This window comes from Scatophagus argus, chromosome 18, assembly GCF_020382885.2.
Source record: "Scatophagus argus isolate fScaArg1 chromosome 18, fScaArg1.pri, whole genome shotgun sequence".
In the NCBI taxonomy this organism is placed as follows: Eukaryota; Metazoa; Chordata; class Actinopteri; family Scatophagidae; genus Scatophagus; species Scatophagus argus.
Genome location: NC_058510.1, coordinates 20,069,768 through 20,096,430, shown reverse-complemented (window position 1 = coordinate 20,096,430; position 26,663 = coordinate 20,069,768). Strand labels below are relative to the sequence as shown.

Genomic DNA, 26,663 nt, shown 5'->3' with positions numbered 1-26,663 from the left:
AGTGAGCCCATCAATGTCCTGGCCGTGGGGCTCACAGAGTGCCTGCCAGTCTGTCACCTCAAAACAGCCCTGGAGTGTCTCATTGGCCTCGTCTGTCCATCTCCTCACAGTCCTTGAAGTTGCGGACAGACGCTTTATGAGAGGCACATAGCAGGGGGAGAGGTGGATCAGGTTGTGATCTGACCTGCCTAGTGGGGGGAGGGGGGAAGAGCTGTAACAATCCTTTGCATTAGCATACAGCAGATCTATTGTTCTTCCCTCTCTGGTAGGACAGTTCACAAACTGAGTGAAAGTGGGGAGTGTTTTGTCCAGGTTAGTGTGGTTGAAATCACCCGAGATTGCAATGAATGCACTCGGGTGCTGAGTCTGTATCCGGGCTATTGCAGAGTGAATAGTGTCACATGTCCTGCTGGGGTTTGCAGAGGGGGGGAACATAAACAGTCACCATGACAACATGTGAAAACTCCCTGGGCAAGTAATATGGACGTAGTCCAACGGCACACAGTTCCACATCCGGGCTGCAGATGCGCTCCTTCACCGTGATGTGAGCTGGATTACACCACCGGTTGTTAACGAGAATGGCAAGCCCCCCCCGTACTTACCGCTGGTAGCGCAGTCTCTGTCCGCACGGACCGTATGGAAGCCCGTTACCGTCACACTGTCGTCGGGTATGTCCTGGTGCAGCCATGTCTCCGTATAGCACATCAAACTGCACTCCCGATATTCCCTCTGACTCTGTTACAGTGCCGTCAGTTCGTCCATCTTATTCCCGAGTGACCTCACATTTCCCATGACGATAGAGGGGAGACACGGCTTAAACTTCCTCGTCATAAGCCCCCGTTGTGTCAAAGAGTACAGTTACTTAGTAGAGGACAGATGATACGGTTTGACTGGGAGTCTGTACCATAGTTTGACGTTCCCCTGCGGCAACATTTTAAAGACTGTGGGGCCACACTGTGCCGTCCACCCATGGCTTTTGGTTAGGAAAAACTGTGATTGTCTTTGTGGGTAGGACAGCATCCGTACAGAAGTGAACATAGGACAACACAGCTACAAGTGTATTCCTCCAGATCAGCGTCTGCTTTGCACACTCCCCAGTCTGTGTGCTCAAAGCAGTCCTGTAAGACTGAGGAAGCCTCCTCAGTCCAAACCTAGATGGTTCTGGTGGTGAGTTGTGAGGAGCTGCTAAGGCCTTGTATGTCCCTGGGATGTTGCAGTAGACCTGGTCCAATACATTGTAGTCTCTGGTCGGAAAGTTGATGAGTTTGTGGAATTTGGGGAGAACAGCTTTTAATTCCACATGGTTAGAGTCCCCAGCCCAACAATCACAGCTGCCTCTGGATTAGCGTTCATTTGGCTGCTAATCAGGCAGTGTAGCTCCTCTAGCGCTAGCTTAGTGTTAGCCCTCGGTGGTATGCAGAATCAGAATCAGAATCGGCTTTATTTGCCAAGTACGTGTTACCATTCAAGGAATTTGACTCCGGATTTTTCTCTCTCCTGTGCACCATATAAAATACAATATAACAATAATAGTAAAAAATGAAAAATAAATTATTTACAAGAAGTAAAAAAAGATATAAAGAGATCAATATATGTACATGTAGTGCAAACAGTGCGATGGTTCATGCAATGGCAGATGGATTATGGGGAGATCAGGCAGACAGCCTGGGGGAAGAAACTGCTTTTGTTTCTGGTAGTCTTGGTGTACAGAGTTCTGTAACGCCGACCAGAGGGAAGCAGATCAAACAGTTTGTGTGCAGGGTGTGAGGGGTCTGCAGTGATGCTTCTTGCCTGTTTTTTGGTCCTGAATGGAGGACAGGTCAGCCCCGATAATTTTTTTTCTGCAGACCTGATTATCCGTGGCAGTCTGTTCCTGTTCTGTTTGGTGGCCGATCCAAACCAGGCAGTGATCGAGGTGCAGAGAACAGACTGGACGATGGAGGTGTAAAAGATGGTCAGCAGTTCCTGAGGCAGGTTGAACTTCTTCAGCCGTTGCAGAAAGTACAACCTCTGCTGGGCCTTTTTCCTGATGAGGTCTACGTGGGACTTCCACTTGAGATCCCGGGCAATTGTAGTTCCTGGGAACTTAAAGGAGTCTACAGTAGACACTGTGCTGTTGAGAATGGTGAAGGGGGGTAAGGTGGGTGGGTTCTTACTAAAGTCCACTGTCATCTCCACAGTCTTGAGCGGGTTTTGCTCCAGATTGTTCAGACCACACCACAGGATTAGCTGGTCGACGCAGAGCTGAAGTCCATGAACAGGATCCTGACGTACGTGTCAAGGTGATGGAGGACGAAGTGCAGTCCCATGTTGACTGCGTCATCCACTGACCAGAGGGTCGAGCAGGAGGCCTGTGAGGAGCTTCAGGTGGTTTAGCACCAGCCTCTTGAAGGATTTCATGTCCACAGACGTCAGGGCGATGGGTCTGTAGTCATTCAACCCCGTGATGATGGGTTTTTTGGGGACTGGGATGATGGTGGAGCATTTGAAACAGGAGGGTACTTCACACAGTTCCAGAGATCTGTTGAAGAGCTGGGTGAAGATGGGTGCCAGCTAGTCAGCGCAGATTCTCAGGCAGGAGGGGGACACTCCATCGGGTCCTGGAGCCTTCCTGGTCTTCTGCCTCCTCCGCATTGACCTTCAGTGCTGGTAGGAGGTCTTAGTTGAGGGGGGAAGGGGTGGTGTCAGGTGTGGCACAGAGGCAGACTGTTGTGGATGGGGTGGGTGATGGGTGTGAAAATCAGCAGTAGAAGTTGTTCAGCTCCTCTGCCAGTACCTTGTTACCCACAGGGTGGGGGGATGGGTAGAGCCGGTTTGTGCGGTTTAGCATGTAGCCTAGCACACAGCCCACTCCGCTTGCCCCGCTTTTGTTTACGTTGTCTCCTCTGTCTCTGAGGCCACAGAGGGCGGATGGCAAGAGCATCTGTGTTCCGCTGCAGTTCTGGTGGGATAAAATCCAGCTTTGGAGGTGCAAACAGTCCAGAGTTTTTCCCCCATTTCCCATAATTCAGCCTGTACTGAATTCAAGGATTGTCATTTCACACATGTAGAAACATGAGGTGGAACGAAATTAGTTTCCCTGGTCCCGGTGTAAGCCCAATTACCTAACAAAATAAATATAAACAACGCTATATAAATATAAAAAAAAGCAATCAGAATAAAAGATATAAACATCAGAATAAAGCTGCCTAAACAGTAATGCGGTATTGTGCAAATGACAGAGTAGTGCAAATACAGTAGTGCAATGAGGTGAGTAGTTCGAGAGTTCTGTGCAAATGGCTGCATTGTGCAATGTTCCATGGGTGGTTGTCGGGAGGGGTGTGTGTGTGTTGGGGGGGAGGTTGAGGTATGAGGTTGGCAACAGTCTCACAGCTTCTGGGAAGAAGCTGTTCCTCAGTCTGGTGGTCCTGCTCTTAATGCTCCGCAGCCTCCTGCCTGGAGAGGGGCAAACAGTTTGTGTGAGGGGTGGGTGGGGTCCTTCATGATGCAGGAGGCCCTTTTCCTGCACCTGGACGTGTAAATGTCTGTGGTGGTGGATAGGCTGTGTCCTACAGTCTTCTGTGCAGCTTTCACCACCCTCTGCAGAGCCTTTTTCTCTGCTGCAGAGCAGCTGCCGTGCCGTGACAGGACTGAACTCCCCATTCCAGCACGCCTCAGCCTCCTGAGGAAGTAGAGGCGCTGGTGTGCCTTCCTGATGAGGCAGGAAGTGTTGTTGCTCCGGGTGAGGTCATCCGTTATGTGGACGCCCAGGTACCTGAAGCTGGAGACCACTTCCTGTCCCTCCGATGTACAGGGGAGGAAGGGGGAGATGTCTGCCCCTTCTGAAGTCCACGATCATCTCCTTGGTCTCCTTCACGTTGATGCAGAGGTTGTATTGCAAAATAAAGTAGAGGTAGAGCGTAAGGTGCCAGTAGAATGTAAGGTGAGTGAGTAAAACATATAAAGTGCCTAGTGACTGTATGTATGACCAGAGTTTTAGCTGTTATTGCACAGTGTGATGGCATGGAAAGATTTCCTGTATCTGTCCCTTTGACAGCGGAGCTGCAACAGCCTGTGGGAGAAGGTGCTCTGCTGTCTGTCTACTGTGTGGTGGAGAGGGTGCTGATCGTTGTCCATGATGGATAACAGTTTGTTCAATGATCTCCTCTCCACCACGGTCTCAAAAGACTCCAGCCTGAGATCAAGCACAGAGCCAGTCTTCTTGATGATCTTATCAAGTCTTTTAGTGTTGCTGGCTCTGATGCTGCTGCCCCAACACACCACAGCAAAGAAAATGGCGCTAGCAACAACAGAGTGGTAGAAGATCGCCAACATCTTGCTGCACACGTTGAAGGATCTCATCTTCCTCAGGAAACAGAGTCTGCTCATCCCCTTCTTGTACACCGGTGTTAGATGTCCAGTCCAGTCTATTACCGATCACCACTCCCAGGTATCTGTAGTCCTCCACCTCCTCCACCACCTCCCCCCCGATCCGTAGTAGCTGTGAAGGCGCCCTCTTCCTCCTGAAATCGATCACCATCTCTTTGGTCTTATTGACATTCAGTCCCAGGTGATTCTGCTCGGACCACTCCACAAAGTTGTCCACCAGTGTCCTGTACTCTCCCTCCTCTCCCTCTCTAATACACCCGACAACAGCTGAGTCATCATAAAACTTCTGCAGGTGACATGACTCAGAGTTGTACTGAAAGTCAGTGGTTTATAAGGTGAAGAGGAAGGGAGAAAGCACAGTTCCCTGTGGAGCTTGTACATCACTGACCACCACATCAGATAGGATGTTGCCCAGACGGACAAACTGTGGCCTGCCTGTCAAGTAGTCAGCCGCAGCTTCTCACCCAGTAGCAGAGGTTGAATGGTGTTGAAAGCACTGGAGAAATCAAAGAATGTGATCCTCACAGTGCCCCCCCACTCCACCATCCAAATGCAAATGAGCTCGTTGCAGCAGGTAGATGACAGCATCGTCGACTCCTAAATGGGGCTGGTAGGCAAATTGCAAGGGGTCAAGAAACGTCCTCACCTGTGGCCTCAGCTGGGCTAAGACCAGTCTCTCCAGGACCTTCATCACATGAGATGTGAGGGCGACTGGTCTGTAGTCTGCCGGGTCAGATGGCCTCGACCTCTTGGGGACTGGAATCAGACAGGACGTCTTCCACAGTGTCGGGACTTTCTCTTGACCCAGGCTCAGGTTGTACAGATGTCCCAGTACAGGAGACAGCTGGCTGGCACAGGTCTTCAGCATCCTAGGTGTGATGCCATCAGGAACTGCAGCCTTCCGCTGATGTACTTTTTCCAGCAGCCTCCTAACTTGTAGTCACTGTTTGGCTGATGATGTCTTCCGTGGAGGAGGAGGAGGTGGGGGAGAGAGAGGAGGGGCAGATAGAGGGGTGCTGTGCAGGAGAATGCTGGGGGTTGGGTCGAGCCATTTGGGACAGTGTGGGTGTGTGGGAGGCTGGGGGTGTCGATGGGGTGGCAGGAGGTGAGCTAAACTTGTTAAAAACCTGGTTAAACTGGTTTGCTCTGTCCAGGCTCCCTGATGTCTGCCTGTCTTTCCCCTTCATCCCTGTGATGTGCTTCATTCCCGATAATATAATTATCATTATAATTAATATAATTGTCTGTTTTGGGAAAAAGTTTGATTTTTCACCGTGAAACAAACATGTTTAACGAACCATTTTTATATCTTAGAATGCAAATATAAATTGTAAATTTCTACAAAATGTACAAATGTACAAATTTAGCAAACAAGTTATTTAAGATAAGATGAACTTTATTGATCCTGCAGTGGGGAAATTCACTTGTCGTGGCAGCTCACAAGAACAGAAGAAGAGTGAAAAAAGCAAAAAGTGTGCAAAAACAGAAAAAATATAGAGGTAAAATAAATTATAAAATATATTAACAGTTAACAGTTTACAAGGTACAGTAAACACAGTACAATATACAGCTATATACAAGTAAATGTCAACAAAATATGTACAAATTTAGCAAACAAGTTATTTACAACAATTTATCTTAAAATGCAGTAAATGCCTTTTTGTACAGCTATTTACAACACAATCAGGTGTCACAAAAAAAATACACCACGAGTTATTTGTGCCACTCTTAAAAGCAGTTCCTGTCCACCACAAGACAGAGGGGCAGATCACAGACCTGACAGGTCAACACCACCCATATTCTTGTTGTAGGCCATGATTGGTGTAGGACAGGGAATGTCTCTCACAGCCCAGTGTCCATCTCCATTCTTCACCCTTTTTGGCACTGTCTCTCCTGAAAATGCAGGATGGATGGTGGAGCACACAGACACCTCCTGTGTGTCCATCCATTTTACATAAACAAGTGGGCCCTCTCTGATCCATCTCACAGATCCTCTTTCACATTTTTTGGTGAGCGCATTTGCCCTCCCTCTGGGGCATCCTTTTCTTCTCTCACTGTAGGCGCCACATGCTCCAAACTTCATGCTGGCCAGGTCCATGAACAGTTTGGGACTTGTGTAAAAATTGTCCATGTAAATATGGTACCCAATGCCAAGACAGAATGGCTGTATAAGGTTCATGACAACATCATAAGACAGTTCATGCTCACTTGCAGTTATAGACTATGTGTAAATGTTGAATCTGATGGTGTAGCCACTGTTTGACTCAGCCAATACAAAAAGTTTCATCCCCATTTAGTTGGCTTGTCCTTCATGTCATGCCTGTTTTTGCCTTAGTTGCCACCATCCTTTCATCCACAGCCACCTCTCTTCTCGGGTGGTAATAAGCCTGGCAGGCACTCAGAATGTCATGATAAAGAGGCCTGACTCTAAACAGTTTGTCATGGCCTTGTGTTCCCTTCTTGCTGTCGTTTTCTAGATCCTCCTCAGGATCACTGAGGTGGATGTTCCAAAATATGGAGCGAAACCTGTCCCTTGTCACCACTTTGGCTAGAAGAGGCACAGACAAAATGTTATTCTGTCTCCAGTAACCTTGGAGACTTGGCAGCGACACCAACGACATGTAGATCAGAAGACAGAAAAACTTATGTAGATCCTCTGTCTCTATGTCAGTCCAATTGTATTTCTTCCCTATTTCCCTGTTTTTTGCAGCACTTTTGTTGGTGTTACAGCAGCTTGTCCTAACTGTGTCAATGGCAAAAAAAACGACAGAAAAAGATATTTTGGACTTTGGGGAGAAAGTGTCTCCACCTGGACTCCTGGTGGTTCTTCATGGTTGAAACCTGCTTACAGATGGGGCAGTGTCAGCATCTTCCTTTGTCTTCCAAGGCCCAGAGAGGAGGCGTGGCTCTGCTGCCAGAGTCAGCGGACATCTGGACCTGGTGGGTGTGCCAAGCCGTCCCTTCCTCTGTGCAGACCTCCGAGTAGCACTCTGTGCGCACATCGGTGGCTCCTCGTTCTCTCTTTCCTCTTCCAAAACAAAAGAGGGATCATCTTCTTTGTCGTCAAAGTCTTCACTTTCTGGCTCAGGCTCTGGCTCCGCGTCTCACTCTGCACCTCCCAGCTCAAAGAAGAGCTGCGCTGCCTGCTCCACATTCAGTAGTCGCCTAAACTATACACTAAACACACTCACTACTCACTAACCATACACTCCAAACAATGTCACAAACGTCATAAATGTCTCACGTATCAAAACTCGCTATCGCTGTTGCTATTGCTATCACTATCTCTCATTAGCCGCCGTTTCTCCCACAGCTTTTCCTTAGCAACCAAATGGGTTGCCATACACATAATCTGACTGGTTGAAATCATGCATTTTTCACCAATAGGAAAGAGGGTGTCATGTTTCCTTACAATGCGCTGCTGTTTAGAGGGTTAAAGAAACCTGATGTAACTAAGTTTCATAATGTGGAAAAGAAAATCTTGAGTGTTCTTGGTGTTGAGGACTAGAAATCAGTGATTTGCTTTACATTTCAGTGTGTTAGGCTCAACCCGATGTATGTACTAGTGGTGAAAACTTCAGCAACAGGAAGTTAGTGACAGTAAAAAGCCAATTTCTGCATGTGTGCCTTCAATAAAAAAAAATCAACTTTTTATCTTTAGGAGCTGTGGTCCTGGATTGAACAACAGCTGAGGAATATAGATGCATTGAACTTTGTGTGAGCACCTGCAGTGGACCAAAGGTGAGTATTATATAGTACATGAATTGGCTATGGTTTATCTCACACCAAATTAGATGTGAAAGCTAAAATCAGAGATTTGACACATGCCCTAAATGTTGTTGTTTCATTTTTGTGCTACAGCCCAAAATATTGCAGACTGGATCAGGACAACCAACTGCCACACCCTCAAGGACAAACAGAATTCATACTGTTTTTGATAAAGAAAACAATGTGTTTGTTGACAGTACTGTTGTTAATGTTCAAATAAAATGGAGATATTTCAAAAATGCTGGCTTGTGTAACAGTCAAAAAGATAAGACTGAGTCACAAAAGAGGACCGGGATATGCAACTGCCACACCCTCGAGGACAAACAGAATTCAGACTGTTTTTGATAAAGAAAACATTGTGTTTGTTTACAGTTCTGTTTTTTAATGTTCAAATAAAACAAAGACATTTCAAACATGTGGACTTATGTTTTTAAAGAGTAAATGGTAATACATTTTAAAGACAGACTTATAAAGACTTTAAAACCTTTCTTGTAGTTAGGGTAACAGGTCAGGAAACAACATTGAGATGTTGGGTCATTCCAAGTACAATATGGAGATGTGGGGTGTTGATAGTCCACGTGCCATGTTCCATGTTTGTCTCCCATGTGTTTTTCATGTTTTAACTTCAGGTTTCAGTCATGTCCTGGTTTTCTGTCCTTTTGTTTTTGAATCCATGTGTCAGGTTTCTTGTGTTTCCATGTTTTATGTTTGAGTCTCATATGTTTTTCATGTTTTAAGTTCAGGTTTATGTCACGTTTCGGTTCTCTGTCTTTTGGTTTTTGAGTCCTTGTGTCATGGTCCATGTGTGTCTTGTTTCCATGTATTATGTTCAAGGTTTTTGTCAGGTCCTGTTTTATTTTGAAAAGCTTCATTTCCCCTGTGTGTCCTGTTTTCTTGTAACTTTGCTTTTGGTTTTCCTGATTGCTTTCTCTCTCCTGATGTGTGTCACCTGTGTCTCGTTGTCATGTCTATTTTGTCCTTGTCTTCCCAGTCACCTTTGTCAGAGCGTCTGCGTTTACTCCATGTCATGCCAGGTTTCATTTGCCATGCCATGCCATGCCTAGTCTTGTCTTGCCATGCTTTTTGCCAGGAGTTTTTGCCACAGTTTTTTGTTGTTCTTCTGCCATGGTGAGAGTGTGCCTTTTTGAGTTGGTTTTTTGTTATTACTAAATAAAGACTATTGCTTGGACCTCTGCCTCGCCTGCCTGCCTGCCCTTAACACTCTGCATCGGGGTTCAGTCTTTTTCCGCGTCAGCGACACTCAAACATGACAACCTCCTTTTAATGCACAGAATTGTTGGCGCAAGTGGGGGAGAGGAGGATGTTAGCCAAGCTGACATCCATCATGGACAACACCTCTCACCCTCTGCATCAGACAGTGGAGGCTCTGAGCAGCTCCTTCAGCGGCAGACTGCTACACCCTCAGTGCAGGAAGGAGCTACCGCAGGTCTTTCATTCCCGCTGCTGTTAGACTGTATAATTCTATGGTCTAGTCCTCTTTCTTCCCTTGCATAGTGTACTGTTTTTACTTATCTTGTAAATTGTTAATTTATTTTACCTCTACATTCTTTTGTAACTGTTTTTGCACACTCTTTGCTTTTTGCACTCCTCTTCTGTCCTTGTGAGCTGCCACAAGTGAATTTCCCCACTGCAGGATCAATAAAGTTCATCTTATCTTATCTTATAAAATCAGGCTCAGAATTGGCCACCATCTGCCTTAAGCAGTTTGGTGGAGAGAGAGAGAGAGATGACCATGAACATAACTCACTCTAGAAATATAGTAACTGTATGAGCCTCAGGACTTCGGGAATTTTGGGGTCTCCAAAAGTCTCCTCTGAAAGCATTGAGGTCATTTGGAGTTTAACATTGCACTTTCTACAATCAAGGAACTTATAAGTAAAGTTTGAATGTTCCAGCCAGGACATACTGAGAAGATGGTTTTCACTGATCTTTTTAACACTTCAGGCAAAGGTCAGTCATTTCCTGTCTTGTTAGATGGACAAGTCATATGTCCTCAGTTTCAGCTATACCTCAGCCTTTCAACAGAAGTGACATCTCAGTACACCCATTTTTATAGGTATAAGTCTTCTTGACCTTCCTTCAGTCAAATATGCTGCAGAAGCTGGTACCTCATTGTACTTGAATTATGTTTTAATGTATGGAACAGTTTAGATCAGCAGTTTAACAACAAAATAAGAAATAAACTTGTGTTTTGCATTGAACAGTTTTATTGAACACTAAACACTTGAAACACTTGGACAAAACTTCCAGTGTGTCCATACATTTCAGTAAATGTGTTTTCTGGCACTTTCTTAAACCAAATTGCTTCCCTCCCTACTCTCGGTGTCCCCCACTTTTCTTTCATCTTCCCTCCTCATCCCCTCTAAATCCTCCCTCCTCCTTGCTTGTTCTGCTTGTTCCTCTTCATCTATACTCCTGTCTGAAAACCTCTTCTGGCATGGTGTTTGCCCCATGGAACCTTTATTTTAAGGGGAGAAAAAGATTAATGACAAATCAAAAGAAGAGTTTAATCATATGTTGTATGATATTTACCTGTGTCAATCATCTCTGCAGATTTTTATTTTTACCCCCCATTCTTAAACCAAATTGCTTCCCTCCCTACTCTCGGTGTCCCCCACTTTTCTTTCATCTTCCCTCCTCATCCCCTCTAAATCCTCCCTCCTCCTTGCTTGTTCTGCTTGTTCCTCTTCATCTATACTCCTGTCTGAAAACCTCTTCTGGCATGGTGTTTGCCCCATGGAACCTTTATTTTAAGGGGAGAAAAAGATTAATGACAAATCAAAAGAAGAGTTTAATCATATGTTGTATGATATTTACCTGTGTCAATCATCTCTGCAGATTTTTATTTTTACCCCCCATTACCAGATCATTTTATGTTAACTTACATAGGCTTCACTGATGAAACAATAACTGCTCAAGCTTGCTCTGCCTCTCGGTTGGGTCAGGAAAAGTTTTTTGTGGAGGACATTTTAAAATCGCTGCTGTACCTGGACTAACAAAGGCCTGCTGGATCTGAAAATAGCAGAAGAGAAGAAGCAAGAATACAGATAATAAAAAAAATAATTGTTGCCCCCGTAGGTAGAAACTAGATCATCTAGTTTTGCAGTGAAATTTTTAAATTTGAATTGGAACACACTTACACCAGAGGGTACTTTTACTGCAACTTTGTCCTTCTGTGGGAAGAAGAAAGAACCCAGGTCAAAGAAATGTGTGTATATAGACACATGCATAAATAAACACACACATATATATATCTATATAGATATATATAGATATACATATGTGTGTATATATATAAACAAAATAAGGCAACTGGGAAAGACCAAATTTCTACTAGCTCTATCAGTTACTGAACATATGTCCCCTAACTGATAGAGCTGGTGTACTGTTTAGCATACTTACTGTGGGTGTCATTAAAGTCACAAGATCAAGTGAAACAGCCACCTCAGCTGCACACAGCACCTGTTTTTAGAAAAGAGATACTTTTACACACTTTGCACAGAAAGATTCCCATATGTGTTTTCAGTATTAAGTGATGACAAATCTTACTTCTTTTTGCAGCATGGGGCACTCTTTTTGGCCGTCCTCCTCAAAGAAGCTTTCTCTCTGTTTTTAGAAAAGATTGTTATGTTTCAGATATTGAGATGAAATGATTCCATTGCATTATATGTTGAAGCATTACAATGGATGATGACCCACCTCTCTTCGTAGGATGGGGCACTCGTTTTGGCTGTCGTTCTCAGAGGAGCTTTTTCTCTGTTTATAGAAAAGAAGAAGTTGCTATAAACATGAATTGAAAGTTTTCAGCATGTTCAGAGCATTACAGTGGATGATGACACAACTCTTTGTAGAATGGGGTACATGTGTGTCTGTTTTGAGAAAGATATATATTCCTAAATTTCATGAAATATTCCATTATAATATCTTGGAAAAATGAAAATGATAACTCCTGTTTGGTTTTTCACCTTTGGAACCTCTCTCCTGACTCTCTCTCTGTGTCTGTTTTTAGAAAAGATGAAGATATATTTTTCAAACTAGCAAAATATATCTCTATCAAACTTAAAAGAACCTTGTATGTATGGAATAACTAAAATTAACAGCTCACCTTGTCCTCTTCAGACGAGCTCACTCTCTGTTATCAGGAAGCGGTAGAGTAAGGGAGATTAATAAAAAATTTGTCTTGTGTGAAAGCTCACAATATTAAAACACTCACTTGTCTTTGTTGGCTTGAAGGCACGGGTTCCTTTTTGCGCAGGTCATAAGATCTTTCTAATTCTTGCTCCTTCTCTTCTTCTGCCTCGTGGTCTTCCTCTTCTTCCTTCTCCTCCACCTAATTATAGGTAAGTAAGTACATTAGTACATTATGCTGATTTTGGATCTGATACTGTGATTTTGTTTTTATCTCTGTTAAAGCTCCCAAAACATGCTCTTGTGAATGATAGATAACTAGATAGATACTTGGCTGTGTTGAATGAGCAGGAATGGAACAAAAAACCTTCCCTTAATTGTTGTGGCCACCCTTACTGTGTAAGATATAATATTGTACATGATTGTATGTCAGAAGAGGCTTTGTTTCACCTGCTCCTCTTGGCCAGAAGTCTCCTTCTGTTGGAACCTTTTTCGCCACCTTTGGCCCCTTTTTTCAGAGCATAGGTTGAAATGGCCAGAACTGTCAGTGCTCTGCTCTGAAGAATGTCCTCCGTTGGATCATCCGCTGTGGAAAATAGATAAATTACATCTGATGGATGCTATTGGCCTCAATTTGGCCTCAATTTGGCTTGTTTGAATAACCTTGATAGAATTTTTTTGCTGTCTCAGCATCATGGCACATGAACATTGCCACCTTTTTGTAGTTTTTTTGCCCTAGTTGCCGCTTTGCCTGGAAAAAATCATATAAAAAAAGAAATAAATACATGACTAAAGTATGTCCAACCAGTTGAATATTTGTGCTAAAAACAGATCAGAACTTGTCTTACATAAGTGCTGCAGGATGACCTCAACATGTTGAAAGTGGGTGCAGACCCAGTGCAGAGGAATGGGGAATGGGGGAGAGAGAGAGAGAGAGCGAGAGAGACAGACAAAGAGAGAGAGAGAGAGGGAGGGGATGGAGCATGAGAGAAGGAGCACACAAGCAGAGATGCATAGCAGCAGTAATAACACTAGAAGTATTGGAACTGTAGATAATGATAATTTCAATGAAGTATGGTGATTATGATAGTAATTTTAGTAACAATAATAATGGTAGCTGCTGCAGCAGAGTAGCAATAGAATTAAAATAGATTATGACTAAATAGGAGTAATTGCAGTAAGTTTTGAGCAGGACCGCAGCAGGAGGTCCGACCACGATCCATGAGAACCTGCGAGAAGGGAAAGCACAAGGACTCCAGGGAAGAGGTTGAGTTAGTGATATGTGTTAATGGGACATAAATGTGTGCAGAAGGAGAGGGAGAGGAAGAAAGAGCTCAGTGCGTCATGGGAGATCTCCGGCAGTCTAAGCCTATAGCAGCATAACTAGGGGTTGGCCTAGCCAATGTAGAGAAGCCAGTACAGGAGAAATATGATCTCTCATGCTGGTTGTTGTGGATTCAAGGATTCAAGGAGCTTTATTGTCATTTCACACATGAGGTGGAACGAAATTAGTTTCCCTAGTCCCGGTATAAGCCCAATAACCAATACTAACTACTATAAATATAAGACAGCACTAAATAAATATAAGAATTACCAGAATAAAAAAAAATATATATGTCTGGGATGACAATAATATTTACAGCGGTATTGTGCAAATGGCAGAGTAGTGCAAATGAAAAGAGTAGTGCAAAGTTCTTGTGCAAGATGGCTGCACTTGGATAAATATATAAGTGAATATAGCTGATGAGGGTCAATAGGAGAAAAGCAGTCAAGATGATTATCTGTTTCTACTGTTGTTTCTAAGGCACCAGTGTTTGATGTTCATATCAGTACCAGCTGAGGTCAATAGGTGTTGAATTTTGTCTCTAATGTTTAAAATCTTGTTGTTACAAAAGGTTATAAAGTCACTGCTGCTGAGGATCACAGGGATACAAGGCTCGATAGCACTATGGCTCTCTGTCAGCCTGGCTACAGTGCTGAAGAGAAACCTGGGATTATGCTTGTTATCCTCAATTAATTTCGAGTAATAGGCTGCTCTGGCAGTCTGTAGGGCCTACTTATATGATCTAAGACTGTCTTGCCAGACTGAGCGAGATTCAATAGGTTTGGAGGAACGCAATTTCCTTTCAAGTTTTTGTTCGCATTTGCGAACCTCTGTATTATAACCAAGGTGCAAGTCTATTTTGCTTTATGCATTTCTTTTTTAACGGGGCAACAGAGTCTATCGTTGTCCTTAATGAGCTTGCAGCACTGTCCACAAAATGGTCCATTTGAGAGGGATTGCTGTAATGTTCACTAGTATCTGGACATGATACTGAAGTTTATGACAATAGAACTGCTTCTTTAAATTTAGCCACAGCACTAACACACACGTATCTAGTGTAGGAGTTTTTTCTTGGTGGTATGAAGTCAAATAGTATAAACTCAAAAGTTATTAAACAATGGTCAGATAGAAGAAAATTTGGTTCAAAGACTATTAAATGTTCTACTTCAATGCCATATGTCAGAACAAGGTCAAGAGTGTGACTGAAGCAGTGAGTGGGTTTATGTACACACTGACAGAAGCCGATTGAATCTAATAGGGAGATAAATTCTGTGCAAAGGCTATCGTTACTATCGTCCACGTCGATGTTGAATCGCCCATGATAATTACTTTATTAGGTTTAAGGACGAGACTCAATAGGAACTCTGAAAATTCCAGTAAAAATTCAGAGTATGGGCCAGGAGCGCAGTACACCACAAAGGAGCGCGGTACACTACAAAACACACAACACACTGACCACAGAGTGTTTAAAATGGAGGACATTTACATCCACATACCGATCCATACGTGAAAGTCAATAAATAAATTTGGAGTCCTCTGTGTTGAACTTACCAGACTTGGATCTGCGCACATTCAGTCGATGGCCAACAATCTCATGGCTAACATCTCTGATACGCGCCCTTATTTCAACCAAGAGGGCATTGATGCTCCTGGTTGAGAGTCGCACTTGTTGTGGTGCCATGTTAAGGACGTATTTCAGAAAGGCCACAACATCTGTCAGGTAGCTTCTCTGCGTTGTGGGTTTGAACCCTTTTTTGTTGCAGGTGAGCTAAAAATCTTTAAAGAATAGATTAGTTTAGATTAGTATCTTAAAAATAAAGATCAGTTAATTTCCTATATATTGGCACTGATAATCCATGTAAAAAAAATCTAATACTTACTCTCGAACTCTCCCATGGTTTTGTAGGAAAAGGAGGCTGATAGCTGGGACTTCACCATCTGCCATGAATTCGAGGAAAGGGGTCACGAGTGGCTCTCTGTTTGGCATTTTCTCGAATTTTTCTTCTACATGGCCTTGAAAAGCTAGGACCAGTTTCACTGACAGGACAAGTCAAAAATTAATAAATGGATTAATGAATGAATTATTGATCATGACAAATTAAATACTTTTAAAGAACCGGAAACAAATATATGAATAGCCATCTTACATTGTTGTGCACTATACACCCGTGTCAACCCACTGTGTCCCACATCTGTTGAACTTCTTATAAATCACAATATGAATTACCCAATTTTGCATTACATCTGTGAATACAAATACTTTGACAGGACATATTTACCATGTGGTGCCTTGCTGGGCAAAAAGTGCTTAAGCCGACCATATTTGGCTACCTGAAATAAAACACAGGCATATTCATCAATTTCCTGAGCATAACTAGCATAATTCTTCACACTCATCATTTCCATAGGAGGAATAACAACACTCACAGAACGACTGGCTGAAGAATGCAGCTGTTTGAGCTGATGGTTCCTCTCAAGCTCGCATTCCAGTAGCTGCTTCACGACCTGTAGCTCTGTATAGAGAACCTGGCAGCTACGGCACAAGTTCAATCTCCAGACCGGAACCCCATTGTAAACCTCTGGGATGTGGTTAAAAGGAAGATGGATATTACCAAGCCATCAAACAAAGCTGAGCTGCTTGAATTTCTGCGCCAGGAGTGGCATAAAGTCACCCAACAGCAATGTGAAAGACTGGTGGAGTGCATGCCAAGACACATGAAAGCTGTGATTGAAAATCAGGGTTGTTCCACTGAATATTGATTTTTGAACTCTTTCTAAGTTAAAACGTTAGTATTGTGTTGTTTAAAAAAGAATATGAACTTGTTTTCTTTGCATTATTTGAGGTCTAAAAACATTGCATCTTTTCTGTTTTGTTTTTTTGTCATTTTCAGCAAATAAATGCTCTAAATGACAATACTTTTATTTGGAATTTGGAAATATTGTTAGTAGTTTATAGAATAACACAAAAATCAAAAATTTTCAATTTACACATACCTAAATACCATAAATAGTAAAACTAGTGAAACTGATAATTTTGCAGTGGTCTCTTAAGTTGTTCCAGAGCTGGATACACCAATAAGAACATCATTGCTCCTTGCATTAGGACCCCTCAGAGATGTGCATCTGCTTACAACAACATTAAAACAAACTTCTGTTATCCTTTGTTTTTAAACACAGAATAGAAAGCCTTTGGCCAGAAGAACACCATTGTAGATGGTCCAGGCCCCAGCATGGAGGTCTTCAGACTCCCTGTGAAGTAGAGGTGGAGGTTGGAGCTGCTGAAGGAGGTGCTTGATGCTATGGATCAGGGTGCAGAAGCCAAACAGGGCATTTTTGTCAGCACATATGGTCACACAATTATTATAATCTTTGCCTTTAAAACAAATGGATGCTGATGACATGGATGAGGGAGAAAGGGAGGAGCGGGAATGAGGACAGTGGAAAGAAAAATTAAAAAATAAAAACATATAGTTTGAATTGTGTTTTTTATTATTACAGTAATCACGATTATAACTGTGGCTATTGTCATTCAACATTGTTTAAATATTGAAGTGCAATAATAATACTCTGCCTATGCCTAACACTGGCAGTCATATCTTGCTGATGTCTCCAGAACAGTCATTTTTGAGAGGAGGAAGCTGAAATTAGTTTTCATGCCAGGGCCACTAGATGGCAGCAAGAGACTGCACATTAAGCCAGGATCAGTCACTTTGACACTTGATGAAAAGCCTCCAGAAAAAGACAAACACATTAATGTGACTTGGATGTGGTGGCGGCCTACGCGCTGTGCCACACACTTGCACCTTTATATGCATTTGCAGAGATCACAGAGGTCACTGTTTGTGTGAGGTACAAACGGTTCTACATGGTTCTTGATTTTTATTCTTTGACACGACAGTGATGCAGTCAGGATCAACGCACTTGCACCGAGGTCCGTTAGCATCGCTTTCTGCTACTTTTTATGTCCAACAGCAAGTAGATCCTCCGTAATGATGGCCATAGCAATCTAGATGTTACTGTGTACACACTGTCACAGGCTCACCACACCAGCTGAGAGAGAGGAGAGACGCATCCAGTGAGGTCAAAGCTGAACAGGAATATCATCCATCCATCCATTATCTATGCTGCTTATCCGTCAGGGTTGTGGGGGGGCTGGACCATATCCCAGCTGACTACGGGCGAGATGCGGGGTACACCCTGGACTGGTTGCCAGTCGATCGCAGGGCTGACACAAAGACAGACAACCATATGCTCACACACTCACACCTAGGGGCAATGTAGAGTAGCCAATTAACCTGATGTGCATGTTTTATCATTTCAAGACATTTTTTCAAGACATTTTTAGGGGCTTTTGCTAATCATCATTCTGTTTTTTTCTGGGGATTTTTTTGTTTGTTTTAACATCAGGATTATCACAGACTTGTTGATTAAAAGCTGATTCCAATGTAGGCCAATTTACTGTTTTGAGAGTATGTAGAATTGAAACTATAACTTGTATGAGTAAATTAAAAACAACGTAAGGTGGCTGAACAAAATAAAAAAAAATTAAAAGTTATTTTATTCATTATTTTTGGATCTTTAATTGTACTTCCTGTTTACACAGGAAGTAGAAAGTCATTTGGTGGATGGCATTTGGACTGCATGGTGAGTTCTCTTTTCTCAATAATCATACCCTGAAAAATATCAACCAAAATGGCTTAAAATGATAACCAAACAGGCTTATGATGAAAAGTCCTTATGTCTGTAAAGTTTTGTTGACTTCAGTCACAAAATTTTACTGTTTTTCCTTTTTTCTGAAACTCAGTGGCAGCCCCAGCCTGAATGGCACCCTGGGCGAATAGCCTCTGTGCTGCAGTCTGTCAGAGGTGATAGCCAGTCTGCAGGGTCTGTTGAAAGAGGCTCTTCCCCAGTGGCAGTTTAACTTTGTGGGGGTTCAGGCATTTCTGTAGAACAGCACATTTGGTTTGGCACATTATTCAAAGCACACAGCAGTGGAACAAAACACGGTTTTAAGAAATAGCAAAACTGGATTAATCACAACTAATGGGAAAAAAATGTGTACAGGCAGGTAAGATTCACAGATAAAACACACTGCTACTTCTATCTTCACACACACACACAAATGAGAGCAAAATACCACCCACCTATAGGCTCCTGCTGAGGAGAAGCAGCAGCAAACTCCTCATGGCCTTCCTGAGACATGGCAGGAGATGCCACAGAAGCCATAGCAGCCATAGAGGTGGATGGGATCTCCTGATCCTCTGCTACAGATGAGGCCTCTGTTGCTGGAGACTCATCCTGGGCAGGAGGCGCTCCAAAATATTTTAGCAGTGCCCCTGGAAAAGTGCATCAGTGTAAACATGCATGAACGACACCCTTAAATACATTAGCTATCACTTAATGCCATTACGCCTATTACATGCTAGTAACCTACAGATTAACCAACGGAGAGAAATGCTACATTGCCCAAATTCTATTAACGTTATACTGAGACAGACAGGGCAACGTCCGTCTTTTTAAGGCCAGCTTACTGCACGGAAAATCCCGACGGCCAAATACAGTACGCAGCGATAACCAAATGGTCACAAAGCAATGACAGCAAAGGTGCTGATAGCTTCACCGTAGACACATTTATTCGTATGTATGTATGTTAACTCAGATAATGTTCAGGTTAACTATAACTAGCACACCAAAGAGCAAACAAACCAATGACCGCTAAACAATTAACGTTAGCCCCTTTTCATAACGTAATTACAGTCGTACGCTACAGAGGGAACATTAGCTACATACCTTTGTTTTTGGACCGTTTCTCCTTGGGAATCAACAGGTTACCCTACCCATCACCCAATGCCCTCTGACGCGACGGACAGCAGGGGTCAAGACTAAACCAACACATTGGTGGTGTACAGATAGTCTCATTTTTGTATAGGAAGGCTGTATTATTGGCCTTCGCACAACCCTGACAGACGAAAACAAGAGTGTATGGAATTTAAAACAGGCAACTATCTAGTGTTATGGATGAAATGTACTTTAAGCACAATTAGGAGGATCCCCGCTCCCCCTCCTCCTTATTCCAGTGGTGTGACCTCTGTGAGTGATCCGACCTCCACCCCCACCCCCCTCTTGCAGAGTTGCAGTAACTGCAGCGGCGCTCTCGGATGGGCGTAATTACATCACCAGGGGGCGCCAATTATTAATTATGGATTTATTTATATATGCTTTTTAATCTTTTTTTTTTTTCGGGGAGCGGAGCGGGCATCCTCACATGCCGTCCCCGGCAAAATGCCGACCTGGGCGGCCGCCCAATTGGCCCATATGAGAAACTTCTACTGCACAGAGGAGGCGGGTCTGCTCTGATTGGCTGAAAAGTTAATGACTGCTCTGATCGGCTGCTCCAGTGTGTTACTGATGTTGTGGACTTTCTTCACTTTTCAGAACTGGACTCGAGGTTTCTGCATCATCCTGCTTTGTGTTCTGCTACATCTGCACAGCTTTTGAAAGATTTCAGCTCTTCTCCAGGTAAGAGTCAATTTCTGGTTTGTAGCCCACTTTTTGTTTCCTTTTTCTGTCCCATTGCTGTAATGCTGCACAATTACAGCACACTTGTACTCTTTGTCTTGCTAAAAGGCTGCTCAGATCTGGATTTGTGGTCCACTTTGGTCTCTTTTGTAGATAAAGTTTTATTTTAGGCTGAAATCCCTAACTACGATTGGCGGAGGTGGAGGTAAAAGTTGCGTCAGTAAATCCGTTCATTTATTCTGTAAAGTAATAACTAAGGACCCACTTTTGCAGTGAAAGATTAAAACTTGTAAAAAGTCTGATACAATGTATTCTGCTATTAAGTAGCAGAAAACTCAAAGTTGTCTCTCCATATTTAACATGGGTCAAATAGATCTCATTTGACATAATCAATAAAAATGTCATTTTCAAATCCATTTTCACTACAAATATCCTCTACTGTAAAAACTCAGACCGAGTTCATTGTGCTAACCCCACCATATGAGTAGAATTCTGATAAAAGGCCCAACATCTACATCCAAACTCCAAACCCCAACCTTTTAATTTTGCAGAGACAGTGAGCCAGAAGCTGCAGCCCACCCCAATACACAAGCACATCAGTATGATGCAACCACACTGTCACCTCCTGACAACCTCCTTGTTCTCAGGTTATTTATCCAGGAAGCTTGTGCTATGGCTTTTTGTCATCATGATAATATGTCACCCTTATACCACGGGACCAACTTCTGCTCTAGAAATAACCTGCAGAAACCAGACGTTGCCTCAGAATGCTGTTATCGACACTATACAAGGCGATTTGTATTTGGAGGAAATCACAGAGAGAGACTCTGGAACCTACCTCTGCAAAATTGAAAACGTTGTTGGTACAGACAACTGCAAGCTTACACTCAGTGTCACATCACAGCTGACTGTAAATTATGAACATGGAACTATAGCAGCAGTTGTTGTCCGTGAGGTTGTGGGCATCATCATTATCATTGCAGTCAGGAGGAGAAATTTGGCAATGAAATATTGGAGGATACTTTCCCTCCTCATAAATTCTGTTGCACGAGTGACAAAGTAAGGGCCTGGACTTACAAACGCTCCCAGCACAGTGTACAGGTGAGGAAATGTTAAGCAACTTAGTGATTTTTGTCCTTTTAAGAGTATGTTAGTCATCTATGCCAAGTTCAATAACTCAAGATTAGATTAGGAGTCAGACTTATGCTGTTATTGATGTCGAAGCAGGAGCGCCTTTTCCTCACTGAAATCATCTCATTACACTTCACATAGTATGTTTAAAAAGTTACATTGATATAATGATTTTTGGTATCGCTCCAGAAGCGACATCTGATCGTGTGTGAGGGCATGGACAAAGGGCTGAAGTGTGAGGACAAGGAGTTTGAGTATGAGGTCGTAGAGCAGGAGGACGTTGTGAGTAACAGCCAAATGTATCTTAAAAAGTCTGTGTCTCATGATTTATTTCATGCTATTAAGGTGACACAACTGTAAACACCAATAAACTCTTCAGTCGTGTGGTACATCTGAACCAAAACAAGTGATTTATTTTACAGTTCACAGTTTGGCCACCTGAACCTTTTGAATGTACTGATGATGAAACATTTTGACATTTTTATTAAGGGAAAAAAACCCATTTCTGTCTATGTATCTCCTGAAAACAAAAATCTCACGATTCATCTTTAGGAGCCACGTTCCTCGGAGGAAGAAAAGTCAGAGGGGAATGGGTGCATTAAGCATTGTGTGACAACCCATTGTGAAGAAAAGGTGAGTGTTAGTAAGCAGAATTTAGTGCTGTGTACATGAAATCGTTATATTTAAACCCAATATTTTATATTATACTTTTCTGAAGTGTTCATTTTAAGTATTTTGTGCTATTTATACGTGTGCCTTTAAGCCGAGAATCTCTACAAAATTTCGTTATGCTTGCATAATGACAATAAAGACTCTTGAATGTTGAATATCTTTCTATGAGCAGTTAAAAGAACTCTCATGATTTAATTTTAGGAGCTGCACTCTCCTTTAAAAAGGAAGTCGATTGAATCCAGGAAGCATGGTGCCTGTGATGGAAAGAAGGTGAGTGGTAGTAAACTGGTTTTATTCACATGAATTACAGTTTTACATCAACTCGCACACAATGACATCATATAAGTTAAAATCACACAGAGCTTAGGGTTCATGTATACCAGGGAGACAGTGTCTTACTATTCTGAAAGTGCTGAATGTGCTGATGAAAGCTTGAAGCATTTCGACATTTGAGCAGGGGAAAACTACCAATTTTCTCTGTATGAGCACCTTGAATGCAAAATTCAGAGGGCAAATTCCACAATGTATCTTTTCAAGCAGAAACCCAGGGAGGAGAATGTGTCAGAGATTGATGTCTGCAAAGCTGATGGGGAGGGCCATGTCAAAGATGAGGTGTGAGTACCATCCTTGGGGTCAATGTAGCGTGGTGGTTCTGAATCCAGTTCTTTGGGGCGCACTGCAGTGTTTGAGGTTTTTTTGGCTTCCTGTACCCTCAGCGATCAGTGGCGAGGTCAGATGTGTTCTCTTAGGCAACACTTGTCTGCTTGACCTCGAGCGGTTAAAGAAACCTGATGTAACTGATCAAGTTTCATAATGTGGAAAAGAGGAAAATCTTGAGTGTTCTTGGTGTTGAGGACTACAGATCAGTGGTTTGCTTTACATTTCAGTGTGACTCAACCAGATGTATGTACTAGTGGTGAAAACTTCAGCCACAGGATGCTAATGAGAGTAAAAAGCCAATTTCTGCATGTGTGCCTTCAGTTAAAAAAATAATAAAAAATCAACTTTTCATCTTTAGGAGCTGTGGTTCTGGGTTGAACAACAGCTGAGGAATATAGATGCATTGAACTTGGTGTGAGCACCTGCAGTGGACCAAAGGTGAGTGTTAGTAAACCTGCTATAGTGTCTCATACATGAATTGGTTAAGGTTTATCTCACACCAAATTCGATAATGAAAGCTAAAATCAGAGATTTGACACATGCCCTAAATGTTTTTGTTTTATTTTTGTGCTACAGCCCAAAAAACTGCAGACTGGATCAGGACAACTGCCACACCATCGAGGACAAACAGAATTCATACTGTTTTTGAAAAAGAAAACAATGTGTTTGTTGATAGTACTGTTTTAAATGTTCAAATAAAATGGAGACATTACAAAGATGATGACTTGTGTAACAGCCAGAAAGATTAGAGAAGACTGAGTCACAAAAGAGGACCGGGATATGCAACTGCCACACCCTTGAGGACAAACAGAATTCAGACTGTTTTTGATAAAGAAAACATTGTGTTTGTTTACAGTTCGGGCGGCACGGTGGTGCAGTGGTTATCACTGTCGCCTCATAGCAAGAGGGTTCCAGGTTCGAATCCCGGTCTTTGCGTGTTCTCCCTGTGCCTGCGTGGGTTTTCTCCGGGTTCTCCGGCTTCCTCCCACAATACCAAAAACATGCACATTAGGATAATTGGCTACTCTAAATTGCCCCTAGGTGTGAGTGTGTGGTTGTTTGTCTTTGTGTGTTGGCCCTGTGATTGACTGGCGACCAGTCCAGGGTGAACCCCGCCTCTCGCCCGTAGTCAGCTGGGATAGGCTCCAGCTCCCCCGCGACCCTGACGGATAAGTGGTATAGAAAATGGATGGATGGATGTTTACAGTTCTGTTTTGAATGCTCAAATAAAACAAAGACATTTCAAACATGTGGACTTGTGTTTTTAAAGAGTAAATGGTAATACATTTTAAAGACAGACTTAGAAAGACTTTAAAACCTTTCTTGTAGACTTATGGTATCAGGTCAGGAAACAACATTGAGATGTTGGGTCATTCCAAGTAAGATATGGAGATGTTGGGTGTTATAACATCTCATCACCTGTCTGTAAAGGCCCTTTTACTTGTACATAGGGTCTCATACTGAGATGATGGGTGGGAACAACACTCACAGAATCCTTGGCTGAAGAATGCAGCCGCTTGAGCTCATGGTTCCGCTCAAGCTTGCATTACAACAGCTGCTTCACAACCTGTAGTTCTGTATAGAGAACCTGGCAGGTACGGCACCCAGGATCAGGCGTTCTAACTGGTTGGCGTCCTTGTTTTTTCCTCACTGGGGGCTGCAATGGAGATGATGTATGTAATGATGTCTCAGCTGTGGTGTCAAGGAGAGCTTTGCTTCAAGTTTTAAATTATATACAAATACACATGGAAAGTCGACCTGTTGGTTTGCTGCAAGAACTGGTCAGTGGTTTTGTTTAACTTCTCTGGCCTCATCGGGTTGACCGGTGACTTTTGGTGATCTGTAGCCAATTGTAGGCATTTACTACAATTTAAAATGAATGTTGGCACTGCAGTAACACTGTATGATCTGTGGGAGAAGCTGAATTGAACCCTGGTGGTTAGGTGCCCCTGTGTGGGCCCTGAACAGAACTAGCCTAGGGAAAACGCAGTAGAAAGGGTGAAAATAATGACGATGGATGGCAGTGTCTCTGTTAGTTGTCTCTCTAAGCTTTTGCTGTTTTTGCTTCAGCTTTTACATTCAAGGCTCTTAAGGGGAGATGTTGGGTGGTCTATACTGAGAAGATGGTCTCCTTCCATCTTCCCAGTAAACTCTGTCAGAAACCCTGCCCCTCCCCCACCCTTCCTCTTGATCACGTGAACGAGTTGTAAGTCTCTTCTGATTGACTGCTGACAATGGGGGCGCTACTTAGGGGGCTACTTCGGTGATATTTTCAGGACTGACCACTCATGTCCAGGTAAGAGTAAATTCCCCTTCTGTTTATGCTTTAGCACAGTATTTAACCCACTTTTCTGTTTCTGCTCTGCTACAGTGCAGTTTTAGTGCAAAGTTTTTGCCCACTTTTTCCTCGATAGTTTTTGCTAATGTGTTGTTCTCTCGTGAAATTGTAGCCCACTTTTCTCTATCTTTTTTGCTGAAGTGTTATTTTGTGTGAAATTTCTGAGCTAGAGTTGGATGAGGTGTAGTAGAAATTTGTCCAATTTAGAATATGTTTTGGAATATTTTATATACTTAGTGTATTTATTATCACTCCCTCTACGATTTTCTGGGCTTTTTGTGATTGTTGTAGCTTAAAATGTCTGATTTTGTGGAATTTCAAAAAAAAAAAAAAATGTGTTGCAAGATATTTGTAGGCTTTATTTTCTTTACATCACAGGAGAAAGGCCATTTTAAACAATCTTACATTCTTGTAATCAACACCATAAGACATGTAAATAACATTTTTAATTATAGTTATTTAGACGTTTAGTTTACATCAGCTCATGACCCTTCAAATATTTTTAATACACAGATATGTAATTAATTATGCTAAATCTGTATTTTCTGAAAATTCATAACCTTACTCAAGATTTTCAAACAGTCCAGTTGCCTTCAGACTTTAGATGAGGATTTGCTTTACCATGACCTGGATGGTTAAGGATCTTCACAAACATCTTTACTCAAACAGATAAATTTATAAACATTTTAAAAGAAACATACACACAAAGTATATCTGAGATTTCAAAAAAGCTACAAAACCACACTTGATTTTTTTTTCTGAGATATTTTAATTAGTAAACTCTTCATCCCTCATTCATCATAAAAGTGACTCTGATGGCTCTTGGGGCTAAGAGGATACCTCTTACTCTCTCACTCAGTCAAACTGATGTGAGGAGGTCTAATATGTTGTAACAGAGCAGTTTTCTTGTTCCATGTTTAACATGTATATTCCCATATACAATCCTTCTCTAACTCTAACCCTTATATTTTACAGCGAAACCCTGGCAGTGCAACCTGAATCTGCGGCCCACCAACCCAAGTACATCATTATGCTTGTGCATCAACATTGCTGTCTCCCAGGATATTTCACCGGGATATGGACTTTTGCCATGGTGATATTATGCTCTCTTACCCTGGAACCAGCTTGTTCTGTAAAAATAATATCTGACAATAATTACTATTACGAAGCTAGCGATATAAGCATATCTCTTAACTGTCAGTTCACTCTTGATCCTGAGGATTTGGGTAATTTGGACATACAGTGGAATATTGTGCCACCAAACACGCAGGAAGATGACAAACTTATACTCTTGTATACTCAAAGTATCATTCATAATAATTTATATGCCCCTTTAAATAACAGGATCTACTTTAAGTCTCCTAAGCCCCAAGACGGTGATGCTTCTATAAGCATCACTGACCTTAAGCTTACAGATTCTGGAAAGTACCAATGTAAGGTGAGAACGTTAGCTGGAGAACAGATTAAAGACATTTTTCTGACTGTATTTGAGAGGCTAGACAAGCCAGTATGTTGCGTGGATGATGAACCTGTGTTAGACACAAATATAAGGCTCAGATGCAGATCCTCACAAGGCACTCCACCGATTAAATACATATGGACAAAGCTCAGTGAAAACCAGATGCTGACTCCAGATGCCTATTTTGATGCTCCAGCAGGGGATTTACACTTGGATAAGATCACAGAGAGGGACTCTGGAGCCTACCGCTGTACCGTCCAGAACTTTGTGGGTAT

The 26,663-nt window shown here is 42.5% G+C and overlaps 4 long non-coding RNA genes across 5 annotated transcripts; 2 read left to right on the top strand and 2 right to left on the bottom strand.

The window, feature by feature from the left end:
• Positions 1-7,135: 7,135 nt before the first annotated feature.
• LOC124049739 lies at positions 7,136-8,371 on the top strand. Its single transcript, XR_006841454.1, has 3 exons — positions 7,136-7,308; positions 8,030-8,109; positions 8,230-8,371. It is a non-coding gene; the product is annotated as an uncharacterized LOC124049739 (long non-coding RNA).
• Positions 8,372-10,747: 2,376 nt separating this feature from the next.
• On the bottom strand, positions 10,748-12,844 carry LOC124049671. 2 transcript variants are annotated; one of them, XR_006841445.1, is made up of 8 exons: positions 12,371-12,844; positions 12,263-12,289; positions 11,857-11,913; positions 11,707-11,763; positions 11,560-11,619; positions 11,298-11,330; positions 11,043-11,169; positions 10,748-10,900 (listed from the first exon to the last, which is right to left on the bottom strand). It is a non-coding gene; the product is annotated as an uncharacterized LOC124049671 (long non-coding RNA). The 2 variants fall into 2 exon arrangements; XR_006841444.1 differs by lacking the exon at positions 12,263-12,289 and having other exon boundaries at positions 12,371-12,838.
• A 2,367-nt stretch (positions 12,845-15,211) lies between these two features.
• On the bottom strand, positions 15,212-17,833 carry LOC124050017. The gene is made up of 4 exons (XR_006841527.1): positions 16,037-17,833; positions 15,889-15,940; positions 15,490-15,646; positions 15,212-15,385 (listed from the first exon to the last, which is right to left on the bottom strand). It is a non-coding gene; the product is annotated as an uncharacterized LOC124050017 (long non-coding RNA).
• A 3,644-nt stretch (positions 17,834-21,477) lies between these two features.
• Positions 21,478-23,029, top strand: LOC124050019. The gene is made up of 5 exons (XR_006841528.1): positions 21,478-21,541; positions 21,812-21,892; positions 22,133-22,201; positions 22,472-22,545; positions 22,950-23,029. It is a non-coding gene; the product is annotated as an uncharacterized LOC124050019 (long non-coding RNA).
• The last annotated feature ends 3,634 nt before the right edge of the window (positions 23,030-26,663 follow it).